The 20,784-nt window shown below is 36.2% G+C and overlaps 1 protein-coding gene across 1 annotated transcript in view; it reads left to right on the top strand.

Moving 5' to 3' along the window:
* Window positions 1-20,784, top strand: part of CDH9 (cadherin 9) — a 106,101-nt gene that overhangs the window by 30,981 nt on the left and 54,336 nt on the right. The gene's annotated exons all lie outside the window — the stretch shown is intronic.

The following is a 20,784-nucleotide window of genomic DNA, read 5'->3' as shown; positions in this document are numbered from 1 at the left end:
TGAGACATTTTTAATTAAAAGACCCAAAAATGTTTTTGAATATTTGATAATATCTCTGGTCGTGGAAGGCATGATCATGTGGAAAATATGGAAATCATCTCTCCTTATTAAGAAACAAATGTCAAAGCAGCCAACCATGGTGACTATGAACTTGATTCTGACCTCATTTATGCCTACACTACACCCATACAATTCTGTTTTCAGTGAAATTAATTCTGACTTGCAGTACCAGAAATAAGATGAGAGTCAATAATCCTATTGCTGGATCTGTTTATCAGTGTGTAAAATAGGAAGGTTTGTTGTAGGCAAAGAGATCTTCAATAAAAGGTGAACTAACCTAATAGAGAGATTTCTAAACAAAATTTGGTTGGAAGTATCTTTTAGTATTGAGTAAACTTGCAAAGAAATCATACAATACTATAGATCTCCATAGCTGGAAGTTCCACCTAGGCTCACAGAACTATTTTTTTTTTTGTAAAAATAGAAAACTATCATAGAGAAGAAGTAAGTATCAAACATGAGAATTGATTCTAGTTTCACTCCCATTGCTATAGATTAATGGACTCCAAACCATCTATGCCATTCTAAACATCAAATAAATTAAGCTTATATCAAGACTGCCATCACCATCTCTGTTTCACACAAGGAATGCCTACATGGTATATTGCAACAGATGGAAACTTACTCTGCACGTATTCCAAACTAACTAAAAGCCATTGGACCTTATAACGATAGAGCTAAGTCCAGGAAGAAAAACAAATGGCTGTACAGCAGTTGGATCTGAGATGATTCATTTCTTACAACTCAGATAACATGTTGAGATTTTTCACATTTCATCGCAAAATATTGTCCAGAGGTCCTGAGGGAGGGGTCAGAATTACTGATTCTCTAAACAGATGGAAAGCACCCCAAATATTACCCCATGTTGCAAAGAGATGGAGCTGGATTGAAGATAAACTCCATATGGTTCCATTAATTTTGGAACAGCTTATGACATGGCAAAATGACCATAGTTCTGTCCTCAGTGGTATAAAACTACAGTAAATCCATTTGAGTTAGTTCAAATTATCCTAGGTACATGTGACATACAGCACCAAGAGGGACCTGCTACAACAAGAAGTCAACTAAGGAATTTCTTTTCTTTAAAAAAAAGCAACAACTTTTTTGAACAATATTATTCTGAGAAAGGCTTAAATCTCTGGTTTAGTATTCTTCTGCTCAAAGTGATGGTAATTAGCAAACTGGTATGTGTGAAGAGAAAGCACTTTTATTCCAACCCATGGGAACTAGTTCACAGCAAGTATTCTTATCCAGTCCCTCTTTAATATGGATATGCACAGGCAGATGGATTACTGGGGTAGAATAATAAATATTGTACTAAAAATTAAATAAACTGAATTAAGAAACTTTATCAGGAAATAAACTTCTAAGGGATCATACACTAATACTAAAAAATTAGTTTTCCCTCCCTAGTTCAATTTGCAAACAATTTTAATCTGTTAGGTCATTGTGTTTTGTTGGTGATGCTACTTTGTTCATGGGGGTTTTTCTATTATTTATTTATTTTATTTGCAGTGGGGTAGGATCACTCGGTATGAGATAAAGGGATAAAATTTATTTACTAAGAAGGATAGGTACATGGGATGGAGAGCTATTCTGTGATATCCACACACCCCTCCCTCCCACTGTGCAACCCCCCCAGCTGAGTTTAGACCAGCAGCAGGGACCCAGGGGAACTGGACACTTGCTTTGACCACTGGGCTGCCCAAGTCCTGGCTGGCAGTCTGGCCCCTGAGGCCACTTCTGCTTGGGCTCAGGCCCCACTTGGTGTCAGAGGTCCCTGGAGAGAGGAGTTTCTCCCCCACATGTGAGGTGTTACCATCTTAAGTAGTGCTTTTTAAAATTAGGTGGTTGGCAGCCAATGGCCTCACTAGCCAAGTAATCCTGGGAAGATCTCTTTCCCCATATCTAAGGCCAAATAGCAGTTGTTATCTGGGTTACTCTCGCCCTCTGGTCTGCTTCCCAAATATCTTCCAAGAACAGAAAGTCACTAACAGCTCCAACATCCCTGACTTTTTGTTTCTTTCCTGCACACACCAGACTAATTTAAGCAGTTAGAGCTGGCAGATGCAATCACAGTCACATTTATGTGAGTGGTGCTAGAGGGTAATGTTCACCCTGTGACAAGAAGTAACTAAAAAATCGGTCTGGTGTACTTGTAAGGTGGATGAAAAAACCAGCTCCACGCAAACCTCGCACGTGGCTCCCAGACTGCCAACAGAGGTAACACGGTGTTAATGGACTCCGAATGGCTGGAACAGAACTTACGTTGCCAATTATAGTTAGATTTTAGACAAAGGCAGTGGTAGTGATCATAGGTGACATAAAATGGAGACCAGTAAGTGCATTTAATGCACTTAGCAGAAACAGAAAATATTTTTTGATGAGCAAAGGAAGTTAGCATTCAACAGCTGCAAAAAGGCTTGATGGCTAGAACAATTGTGGTAAGGAAATTACTCAAAGAACAGACCTACATCACCAACCATCCTTGAGGGACCGGGCATATATGCAGAACAATTGTCTTGTGAATGTGATGGGAGCCAAGGTAAATCCAGACAATCTACAGTATATTCATCACATATCTTTCTTTGCTCAACTCAGAGGACCCATCTGTCTCATATACTGGTGCATGCATAAAAAATAAGTGCATAGGAAGTCTTTAAATTTGTTAGGTCCTATTACTCGTACCTGCAACAGTACAAGAATTGCTTATGACATCTTTCGATTTCTTATCTTTTAAAATTATATTTAGGAAATGCTTAGAGAAACCTGCGGCTCCTTCATTCTAAGTGTTGTATAAAAAATGCATAGGGAGATAAACTTTGCCCTGGAGAGTTTCCAGCTGAAATATTCAGTCACAGGTAAGGTAAGCAGTATCACAGAGTCCTGTTTACAAACTTGGCCCAGAAAAAAAAATAAAAATCAAAAACATAAAAAATGACCATATTCTTTCAAGATACCTGTTGCCTAGTGTGAATGTTGAATATATCAATGAGCTCATCAGTGTGAGGAATTTTCAGAGGATGTAGTGAGTGGAACTGTAAAACTCATTCTGGCTACTAAGAATTCACAAAAAAGCAAAAGAAAGAGTGCGTTAAAATATAATATTCAGAGTTAAATTTATAAGAGAAGTTTCTTTTTGAAGGAAAAGAAACAACTGGCAATTTTTTGTGAAATATAAAGGGGTTGAGAAAGTAGAACACCTGACTATATCATACTGTGGCGTTCCTTCGTTTCTGGGATCTCCTTTTCTTTCACTAGGGAGGGGCTGTAGAGCCAACTTCTCAGCTGCTGCTAACTTTAAGCCTGATACAGAACCTAAGAAATAGAATCTAAAACACTGACCTTCTCTGAGAAAAAGTCTACCAAATTTACTCGCTTCCTAAACAAACAATCCAAAGAGATAATAATCTTTAAAAAAAAAAAAAAAAAAAAAAAAAGACATGCAATTTAGGAAGTATTAAAATATTGATGGGATGATGTTTGTAATTGAAGAAAAAGCTAATAAAATGTGCAGAAGGCTCTAACCAAGTAGCCCTTTAGGGATGATTAGTTTTCTTTTCCAAAGCTAATACTGATTTTATGTGCCTCCATTTCTAAATAACTTTCGTGATACCCACTGAATGGGCATCAGTTGTGGAAAATGCCAAATACCCTGTCTCTTTAATTTAACCTTATGAAATATCCCTAGGTGAGAAGAAATAGGCCTTATCAAAACCATCAGTCATTTTGGAAAATGCATTCCTTTATGTTTTGCAACATTATACTGAAGTGATTTCAAGAGACAAGAGATTTTCCCCTCCATTTAAGTCACTCAATTACATTTTTTACATTAAAGCTAGTCTCTCCCTATATCAAACGGGCAGTTTGCTAATCAAAGGATGCTAATCTTGATGGGCAGGTAATGTATGAAGTTCCATGCAATGTATGTTAGACCAATCATAAACTGAGTAATCACACACCTGTCATATCCCAGAATTTAAAAACAATAAACAAACAACAACAACAAAAACATTTTTGTACACCACCTGCAACCTTTCTTTTTCATATTAAGGGGCAAAATACAAAATCAAATAAAAAAGAACTGACACTGCTCAAAATTAGCTGCTCCATAAATAATCTCATGTTTAATAACTTCCTTAAAAATAGTTGAACTAGGCTTTGCATGTCATAAGCCTCATTTAAATTGGATGCAATCTGAAGAAAAATTTCTGTTCTACCTCCAGTTAACCAGTGAGCTTGATTCATGACATTTACCTGTGTGTTATTAAATAGGATAAAGTGAAAAGAAATATATTCAGGTTTTGGGGGTTTTTGTTGTGTTGTTTTGTTTTTCAGGGAGGAGCAAGGTACAACATATGTTCAAATGCAACTATTTATTTCTTTATTTAAGTCTTCACTTACAAATATTCAGACATCTACAAGTGAGGTTGCCCACTCTAGCGTTCTTCCTCATAAGAAAAGGGAGAGACAAGAACAAAAGAACTTCGTGTAACAATTCAAGCACTCTCACTGAATTACCAACCTCACCAGATTTGCTGTTATTTAATACAAAACTTCACTAAATTGCCCCATTATACTGTGTGGGTTTTTTTCTTATTTAATGGAATTGTATAGTATTCCTTGCAAATATAGACCGAAAATGTACTAATGCCTGGAAATATTATTTCTAATTATTTTGCTGGCTGCATTTTGGTACACCACAAAAGTCCAGAGTAGGCTCCCTCTTAATATGCAAAGCAACAGAGAAGTCAGAAAATGGGATTAGTGAAGCCCTTACTCCATTAGTCTTATCCTGGTTCATCCATGTCCTCTCAACCACGTTGCCAAGGCCTTGGCCATTCTCAGCCTCTGCTCTGAGCAGTTTGGGAGGAAGAAGCTTATGGCCCAAACTGGTGACCCACTGAGCTATCTCCTGACAACACAGCAGTGCCAAACTCTGCAGTAACCTTAGTTTCTGCATCCTGAAGCATAATGTTCTCATCCATCTCAAAAATATTTTTTTATGAATTACCTAATATGGTTTTCTTTATTTATTGAATTTTATCTTAATCTTGCCTTTAGAGTACGTGAGAGAACTTACTTTTTCACTTGTGCCTTTAATCAATTTATGCAATTAATGCATAAGAATTTCTTTACAGCATTCGTTATTTTCCCTCCACAGAGTCAGCTTAAGAACCACCTATGCTTAGGATGAGAGAACACACAGGTGCACTATCCTTTCAGTGTTTCAAGTGTGCCCTCCACTTTGTTGTAGATGCATCCCATTTGTCTCATTTGAAAAACTGTTGCATTCAGTACAGCACCTAAATGCTGTTAAAACCAGCGTGTTTGCCATCTTTTGACTTAGCAGTATATTAAGTTTAAAAAAAACAACAGAACTATAAACAATTGTATGTTGCTGACATATAATCAGTTAGAAGTGTAATTCAACTGTGGGAAGATTTCATCACATCCTTAACATGTTCCATCTAGCATGAGCTATAACTCAAAGCCATCTTTTAAAAGACAGCTTTTGAAGAAAATTTAATAATATGTTTTCATTAGAATCTCTGCTCTTAAAGTAAAATCAGTATTTTAAGATTAAATAAAAGAAAAATTAGTGGGGTCTCCTGAGTGTCCTCCTTCTGTCTTTACTTTCCTCTCTCAAATCCTGTTTTTCCTTATCTTTCAATGAATTCTGCAGAAATAATGATGTATCAAAACAGAAAGAAAAAAAGTCATAAGGACAGAAAAGTTCAAAGAAATAAGAAAAGGAGTCTGACCAATATTTTAAAAAATAAGAAACAGAAAACCAATTTGATTCCAAAATTAATAAATTAGTAAATTATCTCCACGTACATTGCATTCTTCAGTTAGCACATTTTTTGAACAAACATTTGATCTAGTTTCAAGCAGCCATGTCTCTAGGCAGACGAATCCCCAAAATAAAACTAAAATGGAAACAAGCAAACCAAGAAAAAAAAAAAAGTTTTTTAAAAAAAAGCCACAAGTCCCTGTCTCTAGATACATGCATAACTTAATTACAAATACCAATGAAGAGCCATAGCTTTACTTGCTTAAAACCCCCTAATTTTCTGAAGGCATCCAATGTAAATTTTATTGAAAAATTGCTGAAAGTAAAATTTATTTTTGTCAAAAAATAGTAAAAATCAAAGTTTTCAATAAAATTTGATTGATACTTTTAAAAAGAAGGGTGGAGGGTCAGGGAAGAAAATGGTGAAAAAGAAATGCTACATCTTCCAAAACCAATAGGACTGTTTTCTTTTGGAGAAAGGAGAGCTGCTAATTTCTGACAAACTAAATACATTTTTAATTGAAATTTCAAAAACAGTGAAGACATCTAATCACATCATGCATAACTTAAGTATAAACAGTTTAAATATGAAATATCTTGAATGTTACATTGCACTGATAGGCCTAACCTTGAATTTTACAATGAAATTTGGACATCATATTTCACAAAATAAAGAATCATTTCTGAAAACAACTGCAATGATCACAAACTACAAATATATGAATAACAAGAGTGAGTTGACATTGTTTGGTACAGGTAGAGCAGCTGTCATGAGATGTGACAGGTTTTCTTTCTTCAACTACATAAAAGACTGCTAAAAAAAAATATCTCAAGTTCTTGTCATGTTCAGGGCAAGAAGTTGGGTTCATATTGTCATAAGGTTGCTTTACATTCAATATCAAAGGTTTTGATGGTATATACAGTCAATACAGTGAAGTACTAGGTAAGGATCACTCTGAGAGATTCAGGATTATCTTGATAGCAAAGGTTTTAATGAACTAAAAAACCTACATGCCAGAAAGTCCACACTTACCCTACCTGGAGGAAGGAGGATGGCACAGATAATCTCTTTAGGTCCCTGTCTGTTCTGTTTTCAAGGATTCTGTGTGTGTTTTTCAAGTTCAAATGCTAAATCAGCTAAACTGTTTGTGAAAAACAAGACTAGCAAGAAAAACCCCAAAGACATAAGAAATGAGGAAATGCTCAAACTGTTTATTCCAAACTCTTCCCTTTCCCTTTCCCTTCCCTGTTCCCTTCCCCTCCTCTCCCCCTCTTCTCCAGAGACAGAACATCCAGTATGCAATGATTTTCAAGTTAAAAAAAAAAAACCAGAAAGTTGCCAACTATGTACCTTTATAAAGCCTTTGTTCTTAATGGATAAAAGAGAACGTGCAAGATATTTTTTGAGAATTTAGCAAGGTTAAATGAATATTTCATCCATAGCATAAATACAGGCATGTGAGAAAACTACCCAGCTAATTTTAAAGCCAAAGCCCATACAAAACAATACAATACAGGCAAAACAATAATAATTCCTAATTCCTCTCCCTCTGTCCTTCCATGCTCCTCCTCTCAGGTGTGGAAAAATTACGCTCACGCAATACCCAACATAGCAAGAAAGGCTACCTTGTGGAGTCTAGTTTATTGTTCACTACATTGCTTCCTCGCTGCTTAGTCAGTGCTCCCCTTCCCCGGGGATCTCCTGAGTGTGCTCAGGACAGCAGTAATGGGGGTCTGGGGCCCACACGGTGGAGATCCCCCCTATGGAGTTTGCTGGGATTGAGGGTGTTGACAAGCTAACAAAAAGCCAAGGCTCGAAGTAAAAAAAAACTGATTTAAAGACAAAGTGGGCATGGAGAGTTCTCTTCTGTCTCCAGTGGTAACTTCCAGTTGCCATTTAAAATACCATTTTTATTTTAATAAAAACTGACTTTTCTGAGCTTAAAAGCCTCTTGGTCTTGGCAAGCTCCTTATGCTAAAAGGGCTAAGCAGGTCTGCCTCCAAGATCTGGCTGGCTCAGGAACCTGCTACAAAAGGTAACCGTTATTCATAGAACAGCCCCATCTTCTTATTAGAACTTCATAGGCTGATATTTCTCAGCCTTGCAGCTTTAAGCCCGTGGGAAGAGAAGATGAGGCTAGCGGCAATCTGCAGACCTATCATTATCTGTTATCAGGCAATCATTTATTGTGCATGAAAAGGTGGGAGGGTGACGAAAATGTATTTCACAAGATACTTCTCGTGATGTTGTATATTTATTACATTGATTACATTATGGGAGCAATTCTGAAAAGGGGAAGTGTTTTGAGTGTATTTTGGTTTACTGGTACCTGCCAGCCTGGTGATAAAAAGAGTGCAAAACCCATCAGAGCAAATCAATATGTGACTACTTAGAAAGGGCAATTTGACTGCATCAGAGGGTGGTATTGTGTAACATCTTGTCTGTCGGAGAAAGGTTTATGAATAGTCACCTTGAAGACAAACAGAGGAGCTGTCAACAAGCAACTCTCAAGAACAGCAAGTCTTTTCTTTCTGTAGGTATCTGATATATCAAATCCTGTTCGTTGCAGGAATCATCACACATTTCAGCCTTCTAGAAACTGAAAAATATGTTAGTCTAGCCAATGTAATCAGTCAATTTAACACTATGCTGGGTAGCAATCAAAAGAAGAATCTGTGATCTCTTACTGGTTATGGAAATACATAACTACGGTCAAATCATTGCTGTATGTATTGCCGTAGCAACACAAACACACTGGACTAACTTCTGCTCTCTATCAATCAATGGTCAAGAAACTCTGCTGAAATCTCTCTTTTCTGTTTTTACACGTCAGAGTGTAATAAAAAGAGTGAGAAAGCATTCTTGCCTCCATGAACATTTCAGAAGTTACAAATTCCTCCCTATTTTGCTTCACATTTCAGGGACGAGCATGCCCATTTCAGATGGAAGCCATCATACTCTTTTTGTCAAATTGGGAGAAATTGAGAAAATGAGAACCAGACTGATAATAGTAAATGAGTTTTAGCCTTAACTGAAGAGAAATTGTTTTTATGTATTCTCCATTTCCATAAAGGAAACCTACGGAGAAATGACATAAATTCCTCTCTGTTTAAGTTATAGAACTCTTAACAAAATCTCAAAGAGGTCTTTTGAATGGTTCATTCAGCCATAAAACTCTGCCATAAAAATAATTGGTGATGCTGGAAGTAATTATTAATAAAATTTAATTGAATGTTTGCTTTATGTACATTTTACTTTATTTTTTTCCATCTGTAAAATGTAATTGCCAACACTTATCCTAATGAAGCTTTTCCTCAGAACACATCTATGTATGAAGTATTCCCAGACAATACTACACAAAGTGCTCTGGAATATCATGAAAACAGCTTTGAATAAGCCATTTGATTGAAAGCAGGGTTTGGAAGTATTGGGCTGAATAAGATATCAGGACACACTATGAAATCGAGGAAAAAGCAACACTAAATATTTAATAGATACCTACCTAGTGAACAGTGCTTGAATACTTGAATTTGTGATATAAACAATTGCTTTAACTTTTCCTAATGCATAAAAATGACAAACACAGAAGTATTAAGTGGGATATTGTTATACTTGTACTCAAGCATTCATAAATGTATTTACCTAACTTAAAATTTGTGATTACTATCACAACCTGTAGCCATTTTAGCTGCTTGAACTTTTAGCTGTTGCTACATATTTCTGATTAAGAGCTGAAATAGAGTTAGCTTTGAAATATCAAGAGCAAATTTAGGTCTTATAAAAAAGCTCTGGTTTACAAATTCTATGCAGCTTCAGTGGAATTAACATTACTGTATCACCCTGTTAAAAATGTTGCAACTACTGACGCAAGCTTTAAAAATGATGTTTTTCTGATAGTTCAATCTTACACGGATTGTGGAAGTAAGCATATTTTTCTTTTTAATCAGCATTTGTGATGAATAAACACTGTCAAATACCAGGAGGCAACAGAGCATTAAGTGTTCAAATGTAACTGGGTCAGGTTGATAGGACTGAATTAACAAATGAAAAATAAAATATAAAAAGTATTTGCTTACCTTGTCTCTCTACCACTGCAGCATTTACATTTAAAATGCTAAGACTAGAGATCCTTTAAATCAATATTTTTTTTAAAAAATGGAAAAAGTAACACAAGTAACTAAAAGATATAACCATGTATATTTATCTTTAATTTTAAACCTATATTAATTTGATATAAACAAGTGCTGCGGAGAATAAAATGAATGTAAAGAGGAATTTGGATGCAAGCAAGTATTGCCGCTGAAGTAAATGGAAGTAGGGTTGTTACAAGAAAGCAAAACATATTAAAGTTTTTTTTTACTTCCTCCTTAAGTTTCACAGAACAGGAAAATACATTCATCTCTGTACAGGCTAGTAATTGTGAAGTGGAAGAGGTCACAGTCTGATTCCCACCCATTCCATATGGAAGATTTAGAATCACATGCAGAAAGGCATGAAGTGAACTGCAAAATGTGAATCTATCCCAGAAGAATTTCTCTAGTCCTTCAAAAACACTGTTAATGGAGGGAAACAGGACTGACCCATTCCGTTTTCATTGCATTAGAGGTACTGCAATGAATTATCCCAGTGCTTCAGGGGGCTGAATTTGGTCTAACTTCAAAGTGTGTAAAAGAAAAAGAAACAAGAAAAAACCCCACAGTTTAAAATAATTTCATGCTTCTAAAAAGCTATGAGAATGTGTGTGTGTGTATAAATCATTGTTTTTCTTCAGGATAAAGAAAAGATTTATTTTGATTTGTTTGATGAGGGTAAAAGAGAAAAGGTTAAATAAAACTTAATATTGATGATGCTATGACTATTAATAATGATTCCTGCTTCCATAAGTACCATTTGATAAAATACATCAAAGTAATTTATATTAAATGAACAGTACCTATGGTGAGGCAGGCAATGACATAATATCTGTTCTGAGGAGAAAACTGTAGCAGAGTTGCTGAAAAAGTGATTTGAAGTCACAGGGCCAGTCAGATGCAGAACTAAATAGCCACTGCACAGGGACAAATTCAGCACAATGGCAAGGCTTATCTATTTGAAGAGAAGATCAAGGCAGAAAGGAGAGCACACACCAAGAGCAAAAACCATTTGAAAAGGGAGCACTCCTGACCCCTCATTTTCAATATTAGCAAAATCTCAAGTTCTATCTTAAAATCTATCTCTAAATGGTCAACAAGACCATGATCAACATTTTACTCCAGATGAAGTCAGAGGATAATTAGCAAAACAATCAATTTTACTTTGTGTGCTTCTCCAAAGTACAGAGTAACTCTATAGAAAAAAAAGAGATTTCAGCAAAGGATGCAGACAGTCAGCACTGATGACTCCAGTTCCCCTAAAAAGTCTAAAGTTTTTCATAAAATTAATACAAAATGAGCGTTGATACTTTCAGATTTTTATCTACTTTAACTAGATGCAATGCTTTGACTATTCATGCTGTTAAACTAAGATTAGTTTAACTCATCCTTTATGTACCTCCTGCTGGGCTTCTTTTTCGTTGATATTTGCCTTGAGAATCTAAAAAAAAATAAAATAATAATAATAAAAAAATCCCTCTTAAATAGCTCCTGCACTGTCTAATGTCTCCATATTAATCTCACTGCATCTGATCAGCTTGCAGATTCAGCTATTAAATCAAACGTACCCTTGATGAAGCAATACTGTTGGTCTGCAGGGCTTTATGCTTGGTTTGGGCCTTACGCTTTGGCTTCTCTAGGCACTATTTCTCTTTCTTGGAGTTTTCATACAAAGCCGCAGGCAGCTTTATCCTAGTTTTCCTCTAAGCCACAGTCTTCATCCCTAATCAGACAGGTACAATCAGCCTGTGGTTTTTGTGGAACCTGAAGCCCATCTCAGGCCCCCCCCAAATAGCATTGTACTTATCAAGTTCTGTTGTGCCAGGAAAATAATTTAAGTTGTTTTGATAACTGTTCCAGCCACTGCCTTGTCTTTGCCATCACTAGTCATACCCTTCCAAAGATGGTATTTTGAAATAAGATTTAAAAGAATCATACAAGTAGGTAATGTAAATTTCAATAAACATAAAATCAGTGACAAATAAGAAAAAGCAAAACAATTACCCTAAATATTTCTTTCCTAACTACTGGTTTTCAGCATACTGTTCTTGAAATAATAACTTCACTTAGGAATCTACGTTATGACAACAGAGATTCAAGGACTGGTGCTTATTATGTCCCATCCTGATTTCAAACCTTATGCTTTGATATACCTACTTTTGAGAATCTGCTTCTCGGATTTAACCAAGAATTGGGCATGTACCTATGTGTCTTGGAGCAGGCATGGGGCAGGGGAATTGCACTCAGACTGAGAAAGGCATGAGATAAATACATCTACAGTACACATTCACCAAGTACCCTTCAGTTGGTATGACAGCTTACATTTCCAATACAGTTTGCAGAATACAGAAACAGTATAATACCTTAAATTAATTTCAGCCTCTGTTGTTCTTTTTTGTTTGGTTAACTTTTTCAATAAACAAGCAGTAGCAAAGGACCTTAGAGATACTTTAAGTCAAGCCAAGGCCTTACCTACCTTCCACTACTGTTCATTTGAAAGTTTAGTTTCAGATAAACATTTCAGGCACTTAAACAATCACCATTTAACAATCACATTCTGAAATGAGTATTGAGGGATGAACAGATTTCTACTTGTGAGGTGTGTACAGTGTCCACAAAATATTTAGCTTGCCAGTTTGCAAAGTAGTATCTTAGGAAAAATACATCTTTCAAAATTGTGATTTGAAGCTTTGCGGTAGAGATTCTTGTGAATCAATAAGCATGGAACTCAAAATCATCACATCTTTAGGCTTGAAATGTTTTCATGTAAAAGTAAATATGTTTTAAGGATAGTAAATTAAAATATTTTTAATATTTCTGAAAATAACATATAGTTGAACAGCTTAGGACAAATACGCATTTTGGGATCCACTTACTTTGAGTCAGCAGGCCTACAGTCTGGTTTTGTTTGGTGCTGCAAACCTGGAAGCGTGTTTACATATTTTGGGCCAAAAAAAGACTCTTTGATCATTTTGCCTCATATCTCGATACCTTACACTATTACTCTTGTATTATGCTGCATGACTTTCTGAAAAACATTGTCCTGATCTGTAGACATCTGTCTACATGTATACATACATAAAATTGTGATTAAAGGTAGTAAAATACTGCTGTTATTGATGTATTCTTCAGATCATTGTGGACGACCCACAGCTGGACACAGTAGAACATCAGTCAGCTCAGTTTAACTTCAGTCAATGCAATACTTGTCTAGTTACTCATTGCCCAAACTTTGGACAAGTTCAAGGACATCAGATTCAGAAAACAAAATAAAACAAAACAACATGCCTATTCTAATCTGACAGTTGTAGACGCTGGGGATGTGTGGCAGGGAGTGTAAAAAAAGAAGAAATTATAGCAGACAGATTTGCATGCTCTCTCAAGCCAGTATCTCCTATTGCCACTGAGATGAAGTACTTGGCTAGACAAACCATTGGTCTCCCCTACTAGAGTATTTCTTATATGCTTATTAGTGTAGAGCTGAGTCCAGATCAATTAGTTCTGCAGAAGGTAAGGAATAATCCATCCATATTACAAACTCATGTTGCTTCCAGGGCCAGAGCTTTCATTCCTGCCTATCTCTGTGCACATCTTTTGGAACTACAGTGCATTTTGAGTGCTTCTGAGACAGCAAGAGATATCACACACACGGAAAGATTTCACTCAGAAGTTTCTAGTGAGAGAAACATCTATGAGAAAAATATTATTGGAAATAATTATTGGGAAGCCTCTAAAATAATGATGGATTTACCACCTGTTCTGGAGATTGATTAATGTGACAGTGCTTGATGTTGTGATGTGATAATTTCTGACCTCTGGACATAACTGATGACTACAGTCACTTCCTGTAAAGCTGTATCTCATGTTATGGAACAGCCAAATGACAGGGTATGGCAAACCATAACAAAACAGTTTGGCTCTTTTCATCAGGCCGAAAACCTGCAACCCAGCTGTTGATTTGGAGAATAGAGAGAGGAGAACAAACAAATTCTATGTGCTCTGAAATTCAATTTTTTTCTGCAGAAATAAGAATGTGACCACCTTTCCAGATTTGACTACAGTCTAGCACATAGAGCACAGGAGACATAGAAGGTATGCAGGGGAAGGAGGCACTTGAGAAAATTGCACTGGTTTCCAGGACTCCCCCATAGGTATGTAGAGATGTACGTGGAGGGAATGAATTTCCCCATACTGTGTTTGTATCAGCAGAACCAAAAGACTAGTAAGAATTCTGCTGAACCCTTCCTGAATGAAAACCAGATTTACCCTTACCTACTAAGTCAAAATCAGCACCTGCAGCTGATGTCAGCAGTGTTTTTCACAGTATCATTCTCTAGAGAATTTGTAACAATAGACAGCTGAACACAAGAACCAGATGCTGGAAAACAGAAGATAAGAAAAGTAAATGTCATTTGCCTTGTTTAATATACAGTCACTTAGGTTACCATCACACACAGACTTTGGTTGTTTAATTAAGAAGTTTGTGCTGATGTCACAAATTCAAGCCAGGTAAATACATTGCCATTTAGCACATACATAAAACTTTTGATTAAACACACATAAATAGAAAATTAAAGCAATGCAGATACTGCTACTGAAATCCACACCGAAGAGCTACCGCAGTTATTAAGATATCTTTAGAGTTTTTAATTAGTTAAAATGCTAATGAAGGCGAATATTGGTTGAGCTGCTGCCAGTGCTGTATCCTAGCTGCTAGAAATCTCACAAAGGTCTGAAATCATACAGTAAGGGCACTGGTTAATATCCTATCTGTCACCGGAACTCAACATATTTTCTGTGGGATTTTAAGGTTGGCTGGGATACTACAAGCTCTTATTTCAAGTACACTCCTTGCATTTTTGGTATGAATTAATTTATTTTTGTTTAGGTAATACTCATCCATTCTCCTTCACAAATACTGTTGTCTTTTCCACCTCTATCTGCATAACATTCTTTACCTGGAGTAAGCTTAGAGTGATAATTGCAGTCAAATTTCCTGGGGTCAAATCAATTTGTGCTTTAATATATATTGAAAAACTCAATCTTTTTGTGTACCACAGCTTCAGAATAAATAGCATAGTACAATCACCATATATGAATAGAAATTCGTGGTAAATAGGCACATGACTTTGTAAAAGTAGCATATGCATGAGCTTGTGTTTTCCTGTATTTTGCATATTTCTTCCCTCAGCCCAGGAGCTTTAGCTCGAAACTGTGATTAAAAGATATTTGCAGAATCCTAAAAGTACAGAAACTTTCTTCTTTTCCTCTCATTTTTGACTTTGAACGCACCTGAATAGTTTATGCTTCCCTGTTCCTTCCCATTGCTTACTATTTATGCTTATTGCTTTCACATTTAAGAAGACATAAGTGTGTCTAAAAGAATCCTACTAAATCTGACAGTTAATGGCATTTTGCCGAGTTGATCGTTTATGCCATGTACAGTAGTCTGTTATAGTTTCCCTAGACATTTTCCAGAGTCAGTAGGTCTGTATATTTTACAGCCAAAACTCAACATTTCCTAGCTGTCAAACTATTAATATAATGCTTCATTATGTTAATTTTATGGAAAACTTTTTCAATCTGAAGTTATACATGGCTTGAGTCTTTTGTCTTAACCCATATAGAAAGCAATGTTATGAAAGGTAAACTCAAGGAAAAGACTTTGTAGAAAAGGCAAAGTTGTGACTGGCATGTGGGAAGCACCTTAACTGTACCAAGAACTAAGAGGCTGAACATACAGCATTTTGGAGGGGAGGGGGAATGTTTTCCATCTGAAGCATAAATTGCACATGAAAAATAAGAAGATTAGAGATGTGTTCAAGACAGCTGTGTTACAGTTTAGCAAAACTTTAAATAGAAATACATTTGGTATAAAAAGACAATAACAATGTAACTCTTGGTTGAGCTTTCATTTTCACAAGGGGAAAAACAGTCTTTGTCTTTTATAGCTTCCAAGTTTCCCCTGCTGACTTGTGATAGCCTCAAACCAAAATTATGAGATCCATTCACACTTTATGTTTTTATTGTTATGCCTCCAGCATCTCGAATAAAAACAAAACAAACCCACCAGTAAGTAAAGTCTAATGTCCTCCTTTAAGAAAGAAGTTTGAATTACACACATTGAAACAAGACCCCATTCCAGCCAAAATTAATGAAGATCATGAAATAGGCTACTGCTCCAAACATCTAAAATAAATATACAGGTATACACAAACTTACCATTGGTATTTTCAGAGTTTTGTGTAAATATAAGTACAATCTAACTTTACTGGAGAAGGTAGAAAGAAATAACAGAGAAGACTGCAGTAGAGTAGACTCCTTAGAAATTGCTTCATGCAACTATCATAAGAAAGAGGAATTAAGCCCTTTAGATTATCATAGCAAATTTATAGAAATTATGAAAATACCTTCACAATTCTACAGGATGAATTTAAAAAATACTGTAAGGACATTAACATTTTCTAATGTAATTTGTAGGACTTTTAGTCAAAAAACTTCTTACTTCTACTTATACACAACAGTAAATAGCAAGTAAGGATGAACACCCAAGTGCAGTACTGCACAATATGCAAGGCAATGTTGGTGACAGTGCACAAAGGAAGAAAGGTAACACACATTAGCTCTATCTAACCTGTGGGTCCCAGAACTGCTTTCCCATGCCAAGAAAAGGCTCAGTTTTGCACATTCCTCCCTGTTCTGGTTTGACGAGAGCAAATAAAAATAGCTGAGACAGATAGGAGCCTCCACTCTCTCTAATGTGTAACCAGGATGTTAGAGAGTTTGGAGCTTCAGGTGTTTGGGCCTGGGAGTGGGCATGCCCATGAATTCACTTCTCATCTAGGTCAGATATTAATCACCTAGTAAGTTTATGACACATCTGGGGAAAAAAAAATGATAAAAAAAAATTTCTGACTTCAAAACTCCGTGTTTGCATCCTTTGTTCTTCCCATGTGCATCCACATTCTAGCTGTGATTGCAGCTGCATGCAAGCCTATATCCTCAGCATACCCTTGAAGAGGTTCGCTTGTTTTCTGTTAGTAGTTTCACCATAAAAATGTGGAAATCAACATGGTCTTCATCTCCCACTAAAATATGCAGATTTACCAACTTAGTGACACTAAAAAGTGTTTATTTGACTACAATAATCGCCCAATGTATGTTCACTTAAAAAGATAGGAAAGAACATTGTTGACACTTTCTAGAAGGGATTTACAGGTAAATATGGTGTGAGACAGAAGACTATGGTATATCAGGATTCCTCTGCTGGAGACGACTGTCTGGGTGGAGGCAGTGTAGGTAAGAAATCTGTAGTGATGGCCCTTTTTCCATACCATGATACAGAGGCACACTGTAATCCGTCTAAGTTGTAAGCATTAGTACATTACCTACCAAAATGTAAACATGGATCTACCCACTCCTTGATGTGTCTTTGTCCTTTTTTTCCCCTCATGCCTCTCCACAAGAGACACCACACCTCTTTTCTGAATTTAGGCAACCAAATAAATGTTTTCAGTGTATTTATTCATAACAATCTTGTTAGCCATAAGTAGCTCATCTTGCTCTTTTTTCCCCCTTTTCATCTGCAATAATAGTTTAATGGAAATAAATTGCAAATAAAATGAAATCTAAATGAAGTCTGGCAATTGCTTGCTTCTAAATGGGGAAAATTCATTCATATCACTATATAATTTGTTAACTGTGTCCATTGATTCTCCCCTCTTCCATTGATTATATGTCTGCCTAACTTGAAAAGAGTTACTCTCTATTACAAAGAGCTGAGAACCAGATCAGCTGCACAGTTTACAGGAAATTTAGTAAATTAAAATGGAATTAATATGAAACAGTCATGTCCTTTTAAACACAGGCCTTTGAGGAACTCTTTTCTAAGGCACTATTTTTTTCTTTTTCCTCCATATTTTCTTTTGCCATTCCATATGAATTCCTGAACTTGACAATTTATGAGATATCTTTTCCCTCCAAAGAATGCTGATATCTACTGTGTAAAATAATAGCAGTTTTGAGAGAAGTTATGCATTAGCCTTGGACATACTGAGAATGCATAGTCAAATAAAATATTTCCTGAAACCAAGAAGTTATGTGTTATAACCACCATCTGCTGATAAATGTTGAGTGCTACGTGAGGGTGAAGTGTAAACCAAAGGAGCAGGGTATTAATTTAGGGAAAATAGAATTATGTTACAGAACTCTGAGATAATCTGTTGTTTGCCTACTCATTTACTTATTGGAAATCACAGTAACAGGGACCCATGTAAATTTATGTCAAGATTTCTTTTGAGAACATCAAGATCTCAATTATCACACCACGTAAAAATTCAGTTTCACAGAACTGGATAGACAGGCTAATTTGAGATGCACACTTTTCCTATGTAAATAAAGAAAAAAAGATTGAGAGAGCTTTTATAAATATGCCCATATTTATAAGACATACATTGTTACAGAAATAGCTAATTGTCACTCCCATAACCATTACCAATGTCTTTGTCTCTGATGATCCTCAGGAAAAGTTGTGTTGAGAACATGTTTAGCCAGCCATACAGAAGACTACAGAAAAAGAAATGTGTGCAAAAGAATACTAAGAAATCAAGATACTCAGCAGTGTATCTTCTAAATTATGTCTTCATCCCAATGTGTTTCAGATTACTTGATGCTGAATATTGAATGGAATGGGGATAGTATTTGTCACTGGTTTGGTCACTATATGCTAAGTAATCTAATATATTACCTGGTTTGGGTTTGGGGTTTTTTTGTACTTATTCATTTGCTTTCCTTTATCAAAGTATTTCATGGTTCTCCTCTGACCTGCCAGCTCTTCACAGAAATTACAGAGCAAACTATGATATGAGAAAGGACACATTTGATACGTTCATTTTCCACCCATGTAGGGTTTTTGCTTGCTAATCTACCCCACCACAAATGAAAAAAAAAAAAATCATATAGAGTAAACCAAACCAAAGTATTTCAACAGGAATTACTTTCTGCTGATAGTAAATTGTGGACATCCCCAGACCTGCTGAGTATGTAAAATATAGAGGGAAACCACAGCAGTCAAAGATTACTTCAGATCAAATGTATGAAGTTTTCCAGTTTGCACATCTGAGCCCCCTTCACACATATAAACAGTTTACTAATTAAAAAAAAAATTAAAAAATCCATGAACTATTTTGTATGTAAAAGTATTTACTATAACTGGAAATAGCATTTAGAAAATTTGTCTGTTTTTGTTCCTTGGTTTTAGTGGATAAAGGGCATGATATTTTGTAAACATATTATAACACACCACATTTTTGCATGTGATTTCCTGTAGATTCTCTGTAGAACAATTAAAATTGAAAAGCTGAAATCATATTTTCTATTATAAACTCAAAATATTTAAGCAGTTTATAGAAGTCTATCAGTCATACAGAAACATAATATTGTTTGGTCCAAATGAAATTGCAGTATCTTTTTACAAATGTGTATGTCCCTATACTTATTTTGCACAAACATCTACAATCTTACGAGGAGTTACTCTGTCTCATAAATTAGAAGCATGTTTTGTAATTATGTAACTCTAATATAGTGAGAGAATGGTTTGATTGTTCTGTTTTACACAACTAGTATTTTATTTCTATAAGATGCTGGATAATTTTTGCTTTATTTACTTGTACTTAAATATGAAAATGGTCCCATTTTTTTTCACAAACTCTAACGTTGCAAAATTACTCCACAGATTAATGAAGATTCCTCAAATGAGAAGTGCAAAACAAAACATACATGACAAATAGAAATTGTTACATGTACAATATGTTATAGTTCACAACTGTATTTCAAGTGATCTTGCTAATAGAAAACTGGAAATAGGAGGTGGAACTCTTCATTGCTAGGAAATCACATTCTATTCCCAAATTTATCATGCTTGAAAATTATGTTTATCATTTGGTAGAAACATGCGATAAGTAGCAAGCTTAAAATACCCATCACAGTTTGAGCTACCTGACATCTTTGTAGATAGGTTGTACAAGCAGATAAAATAAATGAACCTATTCTCTTAGGATCTATGTATATTTGAGGAGCAGGGTAAGGGAATGGCAATGAACAGATGTGATTTTGTTTTTCCAGAACCACTTGTTAGTGCAGAAAAGATCACTGCTCCCACTACTTGGTTATTGTTGCCCGATTTCAGGAGGTTATCGACCCTGGATTACCAGCAGAGTTGCTCAAACATGTAAACAAAATGAGGTTGGCAAGCTAACAATTTACATTCACAGCCTGGATCATAGAATCATAGAATCACAGAATGGCTTGGGTTGGAAGGGACCTTAAAGATCATCTGCCACAGGCAGGGACACCCTCCACTAGACCAGGTTGCCCAAAGCCCCATCCAACTCTGGCCTTGAACACTTCCAGGGATGGGGCATCCACAGCTTCTCTGGGCAACCTGTTCCAGTGCCTCACCAGACTCACAGTAAAGAATTTCTTCCTCATATCTGATCTAAATCTGTCCTTCTTCAGCTTAAACCCGTTACCCCTTGTCCTGTCACTACACTCCCTCATAAACAGTCCCTCTCCAGCTTTCCTGTAGGCCCCTTCAGGTACTCGCAAGCCGCAGTTAGATCTCCCCAGAGCCTTCTCTTCTCCAGGCTGAACAACCCCAACTCTCTCAGCCTGTCCTCATAGGAGAGGTGCTCCAGCCCTCTGATCAGCTTCGTGGCCCTCCACTGGACTCGCTCCAACAGCTCCATGTCTCTCCTGTACTGGGGCCCCCAGAGCTGGACACAGTACTCCAGGTGGGG

This window comes from Balearica regulorum, chromosome 2, assembly GCF_011004875.1.
Source record: "Balearica regulorum gibbericeps isolate bBalReg1 chromosome 2, bBalReg1.pri, whole genome shotgun sequence".
NCBI classification, from domain to species: Eukaryota; Metazoa; Chordata; class Aves; order Gruiformes; family Gruidae; genus Balearica; species Balearica regulorum.
Note: the sequence above shows the minus strand (reverse complement) of the source record. Positions and strands in the feature narration are given on the sequence as shown.